This window comes from Parasteatoda tepidariorum, chromosome 5, assembly GCF_043381705.1.
Source record: "Parasteatoda tepidariorum isolate YZ-2023 chromosome 5, CAS_Ptep_4.0, whole genome shotgun sequence".
NCBI classification, from domain to species: domain Eukaryota; kingdom Metazoa; phylum Arthropoda; class Arachnida; order Araneae; family Theridiidae; genus Parasteatoda; species Parasteatoda tepidariorum.
In genome coordinates, this window is record NC_092208.1 from 24,007,537 (window position 1) to 24,015,199 (window position 7,663).

Here is a 7,663-nt window from a genome sequence, read left to right on the forward strand (position 1 = left end):
AACAGACAGAAAAGGAAACCAATGATGTTTACTGTATACGAAGCTTTTATCTTTCAAAAATTAGCTTTGGCTTGTACTTCAGTGTATAAATTAGGGTAAAATTTTGATTTAATACATTGTTGTTTCTAAATTTCTTATAATGATTTTTTATTTTATTTATGTGCCAAAAAAAAAATCTAGAAGAAAGAAGTGTACTGAGAGTGGTGTATATTTTTTTAAAATATGTTTTATTTATTATATCTGCGACTAATCAGTGCTCTGTTCATATTCTCAAGGGAAAAAGTACTATATATTATTTGAACCATGTTTTTCAGTTAATTAAAAATTTTCAAACAAATCACAGTCTTGTTTGTATTTGTCTATTCTTTTAGAACATATAATAATACTGTTTTTTCTCTCCTTTGATTCTAACTAATTAGTTATGTGGTATATTAGCCAGCTGTCACCTGGTTATGTTGCGAATACAAGCGGAAGAAACTGGATTTTTTTTAATACTGAATCAAAGTAAGAGTAATTGTGTAAAAATTAACATTGCTCATAATACTTTGATAAATAAAATATTAACTTCTAAAAACTCGTAAATAAATCTTAATGATAATAAAAAAAAATCAACAGATAAAAAATTAAATTTCACTAAAATTAGATTTCAATAGTTTTAAAGTATTTTACTGCTATTATACAAATTTATTTAGTTTAATTTTATTATTTTATTGGAATTATTTCATTATTATTTAAATTAAACAGTGAAAATAGATTTTTATACTTATGACTGTAACTAAATTAAGGTACTAATTTAAATAAAAAAATTGTATTTTAAAAATCTCATAAGTCTTCACACAAAATATATGATCATTAATATTTAAATTTAGAAAATAAAGGACATATTTACACATTTGTATGCTTTTGCAACACAAAAGTATGAAAATAAAGTAAAGGCAAACATGAACTACTTGTCTCCAAAATTCGCTCCTTAACCAAAAAGGCAGTGGGGTTGAATCTTGAATTTCCACCACAGGCCCTAAATGCTTCTGCGTCCCTGATTTTTTATTAAGATTTAAGCGAGTTTAAACATAAAGCTAAAGCCAGTGCAGCAGAAAAAAAGGATAAATATTTGAAAAATGTTATAAATGCCTAGTAAAATCGGTGCATCATGAAAAAATAAGTAATTATAACAGTAATTGTAAAAATTTGTATAGTTTAATCAGGTAAAAATTAAATAGAGACCAATTATACTTATTATTTCAATATAATTTATTTTATAAATTTAATTATATTAAGTTAAAATTTATCGTTTATTTGAAATAAATATTTAATTTAAAAAAAATTCAATCCATTTAACTTTTTCAATCAAATAAAATTTTTGTTTGTCTGTCATTTGAGTTTTTTCAGTTTAAAATTCTAGTTAAAAAGCAGTATATTTTCAGGGTTCGTATTTTATTTTTAAAATAAGAAATGTTAATTAATCCAATTTTATTTTCACTTCAGTAAGCTAATTTTTAAACACTGTGCAAAACACGACCTCATTACAAGCTAAGAATATTAATGCCTTTAATTTATTTCAGTCATTCTTACTGTTTTAATTAAAATATTGGTTATTCTATAATTTTGTATCTCTTGGTTAAGTTTTTAATAAAATTTGCAGTTATAAATTCTGATTAAATATTTATCTAAATTACAATATCTTGGGAGTTATAATACTTGTAATAAAATAAAACTTGTAATGGACAATATAAAACAGTTAATGAGCTTAGAGCAGTACTGTAGTTGGGGGTAACCCAAGGGAATGCCGTTCCCTAAAATATTTTGTTTGCTATCGTGAAAAAGATTTCAGTTTTTTCCTTTTCCGTTTTCTCTATTTGTTTATTATTTCTTTACGAAGTGAAGCAAGACATTTCTATTCGGAACTGGAAAAAAAAATTTTTTTTTTGCATTGACCGAAGTGCAATTTGTACTATTCATATTCGAAAAAGCAAGTGAACTTTCAAATCTGATAGGTGGAATTTTCGTTCTCGTTTATAAACACGCGTAGTGAGAATAGTCCTGCTAAGAAATATAATTTCGGAATTGTATAAAGTGTCTAAAATTTTTGATGTTGCTGAAAAGCTAAGTAATTAAAGTAAATGTTTAAGGAGAACAAAATCTTATTGCTTTATTTTCATTTCATATGGTTTGTAAAATTGTGAATATTAAATGAGGTTATATTTCTTTATAACTCTATCTTACATATTTTATAATCTGGGAAACAAAGGAACCAGTCAAAGAACAAATAATTATGTTCAAGCAATAAAAAAAAAGGTGATTGCTAAGTTTACTTACGTTTTATTTCAATAAAGGCACTTTAAAATAAGTAACATAAGTTAATACCAATGTGAACTTATCTTACTGTTAACTTGAACAAAACAAATCTGTATCCTTTCTGCTTACATGAATATATACATTTTTTACCTACTTAGCAAACCTACAAAGCAGCGTGTTTAACGAATAAATAGTACTTTTCAAATATACTATTTATTCGAATGCTAATAAAGTACTTTTCAAGTGCTAATGAAGAATTGTGTACTCATAGTATTAATAGAATTGTTTTATCAAGAGCTTTCTTGATGAATGCATCAAAGATAAAAAATAATGCGAATTAGTTGCAAATCCCCCTTTTTTTTAAAAAAAAAAATAAATGTCTTCATTTCAGAATTAAAGCTGACCGAGTAATTTAAACTGGTCGTTTATTAACCTAATAATGACATACGATAAAATTAGAATAACAATTTTTAGAACAACAGAGTTATTGGTTTTTAAGAGATTAGTTTTATTTATGAATACGGGTTTTTCTCGTTTGTTTTACAAGATTATAACTATCCCGTTACGGGTACTTCATATTTGTTACTATTTGTGAATAAAAGTTTTTGTATTTTTATAAAATAATGGAACTGTTATTTATATAGCTTTATACGTTGCACCTGTAAGAAGGTGAGTTTCTCCAAATATTTGAGTGCAATGTGAAGTAATTACAGTTATCTATTTTAACTGTTTATCGATAAACTTACTGAGAATTTAAACTTGATTAGTCTAGTGTTATTTGCTAAAAAAAATTAAGAAGAGAAAGTAAGTATTAAATTTATGAGGCAATGCTTTAAAATTGTATTTGTTCCTCATCCAGTTCGGAATACTATGTTTTTAATGCAAATGAAATTCAGTTTAGATTTGTTATTATTTAATTTAACTGCATTCTCACTGATTATGTGCTAATAATTTATAATATTAAATTTTTAAAAAAGCATAAATCGTTTTAAATTAAATACTGAGATGCACATTCTATCGAACCGAAACGTTAGTCATATCTTGTTATGACGTCAGGGGAGGACAGCAAGATTTGCTGTTGGGTTTATTTGTTTTCCTTAGGATACATGGTGAATATGCCTTTTCACCTTTTTGACGTTGACTGTGACGTTGGGTGTAGTTAAAAAAGAAGTGTTGAAGATTGACTCCAGATCTTCTCTTCCCGCTCGTTCTAAAAATCGGTGCACTTAAAATAAGTCTTCTTTTCTCTCCTAACTCTTTTTGGGAAATGTAAATATTGCGTTGTGGCTGCTCTTTTCTCAGGTAAGAGCCTTTGTCTGATCTACACTGTGTGATTAAATAATTTTCATAGATTTGTTTTCTTTAAATTAATCTGTAAATCAATTTCATTATTCTATTTGTTTCACTTCAATATTCTCTTGAAGTTTTTATTTGAACTTAGTGCTCGCTCCGCTCATCAACCTTTGCTTGCAACCAATAATTGCTTCTCATACATCATTGTTTTTTCCCTTAAATTTATTGTTTCTTCCCACCCACCTCCAGCAAAAGAACAGAACATTTTGTTTTCGAATTATACTATTATTGTAGCTTTATGTAAAAACATTTTGTTAATATGTCAATCGTAATGAAGTAGACGCTTACCTAGATTTGGAAAATAGTCTTCCCCTGAAAAAAATTAACCTAAGGAATACGTATAGTGGAACTCATTATAGAGAAATAAATAAATGAATAATTTTTAATAATTAAACCGTTGACGAGACTTATAGTAATTCAAGTAAGAAAAGGTTTTAGGTATTTATCGTTGCTTATTAATTTTCTACTAAAGAAGATAATAAGTTAAACTTTAATGCAGAAATCTAAAAAAAAATTCTCAAACTTATATTTGAAAAAACTATCAAACGAATTCGAATTTAGAAGCATAATTCGCATTACGTTCACAAATAAAAATAGCTCTATATTTTGAAGCATATACTTGTAGCCACTATGTCGTCGTACTCTATGTTGTAGGTAATATTGGTTGCTAAGAAAATTGGTTGGTTGCTGTTGAAAATATTAATAATTTGTTTTATTTTAAATTAAAGGAAAATTTTGTTAAGTTATAATTTGTGGAACACTATTTGGTTGCACTATTTGAACTACACAGATTTGATTTAGCAAATTTACAGGGTAACGGTAGTTAGGGGAAATAAAAAGAGTGACAGCAAAATTATTTTTTTCAACAATTGAAATTTTTTGGCTTACTCTAAGTTTATCTGAACTCACTTCTTCTATACCTTAAATTTTAAATTACTTTTGGATGTGAAAGAAAATTTGCAACGAAAGGTTTCTCCTTTGATATGGCACCCTCTTTCTTAAGTACTGAGTTATCGCGGACTAATTAATAGTTTTGTCAGAAAAAACATAAGTATTATAGGGGCTTGACGAATAGCGTTTGTTAGATTGCCTATGAAAGTTAAGAAAAGACTATCAAGGTACATAAATTTTTCATCGGATAATCAATCTGGATTCAATCTACTTCAATGGTGATTTGTGGAATTTTGTTATTGTTTCATTTATTTATTTTTTGCTTAAATAAAATATTGCGTTCCCTGCTGTGTATAACTTTTTGGGATTCATTCTTGACGGATTCTCAAAATATATTTCAAAACCAATGATTAGAGAATACTATGTGATAAAAAAGGTGAATAGTGAATTTTTGCAATACTTTTTCAATTAGCAAAATGAAAGTATATGATATTAGTAAGTAGTAATATTGGCATATAGTAGCAGCGTATTGACATAAGGTAATTTCGCTTATTCAAGAAATACAAGTTATATTCATTTTAAGTTTAATGTCTATGCATATTTGCAAACCCAATCATAATTTTTTTCCCATCAAAACCACTTAGACAAGACTTATACAAAACCACTTAGACATATACATCACTTTAACCATCGTACGCTTGTAAAAGGTGACAACAATAAATAATTATAGCACTATTTATTATATAGCTGGAATGAATCAATTGCTTGACTTATGCCAAATTAGACATACGAAGAAAAAAAAAATTCAATGATAGATTTAAAATGAGAAAAGCTTAATCACTTACTCCAAAGTCACAGATAACACTGACAGCCCTCTATGCGACTATTTTGATGACCTTAGAGATAATCTTGTTGGATAGAGAGAGTAAGTGCGGCTTTGAGGAGAACTCCTCCCGACTGAAAGTCTGGGGTTGTCTGCTGCTATGGTAACAAGCGAGAGTACATTTCTAATGGAGTGAAATGAAGGAACGAAGGTGTTGATTGGTTTACTCACTAGGACCCATGCTAAGATTAAGACAAAACTATTCATCCCGCACCCCTATTCGAAGTGACCTTTCCTCGTAACCATAGTACCCGTCACGACGCGAGACGGGTGTCTGGAGGAGTTCTCCTGAAAGCTGCACTATATATAAACCTGTGGTTGTCTATGATCGCTTGACTTCGTCCGTATTATTGGTATTGCGATTGTTCAAGATATTGAGTTCTCAAGACTTTGATGCAAAGAAGATTTTTCTAAAGAGGATCTTGCATCATTTTCTAGGTAAGCTTCACATTTGTATTTAATTTTTCTATTTAAAAATGAATTTAAAATTTAGCTACATGCAATTTTTCTTATATTTTCTTTTATTCAATACATAATCATCTTAACAATATTGCTCTCTTGTTTTTTATACTTAACACTAGCCACCTAACGCACCTTCAGGAACTCAACATTTCTCGGCTCCCCCATCGACCCCGTAGCCTTCGACAGCATCTCAATTATGTTTCGATGAGATGGTTCAATGGGATTCTTTATCCTCCGGCTCCTTGAAATATTTTTTTACATATTTTTACACGAGATATTTTTATTTACTAATTCACATCGCATAGTTTTCATGCATGGCATTCATGCCAATACCTATAATACTTGTAAATCACGCATTCATTTAACTCTTTAAGCCACTGTTGTGTAACAGACATTTTATACTGTTTTCTGGCTCTTCTGTATCGGGTGTTGAAGACATTACCATCCATACTTTTCCTATGCAATTATAGTATCATGTTTGCTCATGCAGCTTTAAGCTTTCTTAAGGAGCAGTTGATATTTCTTAAAACAGTTTTCCGAACGTTTCAGTTTTCCTAATTTGCTGGTGGAAACAAGGTATAACTTAAAATTAAACTTACTTGACTAGATTAGTTAGAATGGCTAGAAATTGAAGCGTATACTTTTTTTCTTCAAGTATTTTTAAATCTATTTATGCTAAAATCAACTTTGATTTTCCACAATATAAAATTAAAAAAATTGTATCTCACGTAGATTTGAAAACATCAAACTTTTCCATTTTTTTTCCCTTTACGATTTTTTGCAATTTGTAAAGTTACATCTATGAGAGACATTTTTCAATGCCCGGATGCGGTGCAAAAGTTCCATTCACGGATGAAAAATAGTCATCCCTATAAATATTGAGGAATTCTACTCTACATTCAATCTACGTTTGTAGAGAAAGTTATATTTTAAATTAATAGGATAAAAATAGAATAAGAGCCCGACTATGATTTACTGGAATTCGGGGCTTGAAACAGAGTCCGAGCTCTTCTTATCTGAAAAATAAAATAAAATACTTTCGTGTATTTCTTTATTAGAATATGATAATTTTAATCATTTGTCTAAGCATCATTAAATACTACAATAAGTTTTCAAAGTAGTATAAAACGGTTGATTATACGGTGCAATTTAAGTTTTTTTTAAAACGAGTGTTTGGAAAGCTTCAAAAAAGAGTCAAGTTTAAAACTTATGCTTAGGAGTTAAGCATAGATTGTCTTTAACTCTGATTTGGGACGGCTGTTCAACGCCGGTCATAAAATAAGACCATACGCTTAGAATGTCTCATGCCACTCTTTCTACATTAAATTCAGCGGTTAAAATAGATTCGCTTACTAATTTTAAAGAATCGTTTTACACAAAGAGTCACAGTAAAAAGTCAATATTCCAATTAAAACATTATTTTCTGAAGTTAATAATTCTGGAAAATATACCCATTAAGAAAATTCCAAAAGTTTTCCGGAATTAACATGTTAAAAAGAATCAAGATAGTTATATTTTATTTTCCCTTTTGAATGACATTCGGTTACGTAAGGGAATATCTTGCAACCCATTTCCTTTCAGAATTCCTAAATAAAAGGCAAGATGGGCTGAATTCTAATAGCTTCTCATGATGCAACCGCTTGTAGGCCTGCGACCCTAATGGCCAAACCCTAAGACCCCGACTGGAGAATCCTTTTCTTAAAGAATTTACAATAAGGTGCTAAATAAACTTAGAAGGAACCAATATTTTTATCGTCTATTTAATATATATATATATAT

At 28.8% G+C, this 7,663-nt stretch overlaps 1 protein-coding gene across 2 annotated transcripts in view; it reads left to right on the forward strand.

Annotated features, from left to right (window-relative positions):
* Window positions 1-3,423: 3,423 nt before the first annotated feature.
* The window catches only part of LOC107451303 (uncharacterized), a 32,180-nt gene continuing 27,940 nt past the window's right edge, over window positions 3,424-7,663 (forward strand). The window contains exon 1 of one of the 2 annotated variants that reach the window (XM_016067356.3): window positions 3,424-3,597. The gene's annotated coding sequence lies outside the window, so the exon portion shown is untranslated. The remainder of the gene's footprint in view (window positions 3,598-7,663) is intronic. The other variant, XM_043050766.2, reaches the window with a different exon arrangement.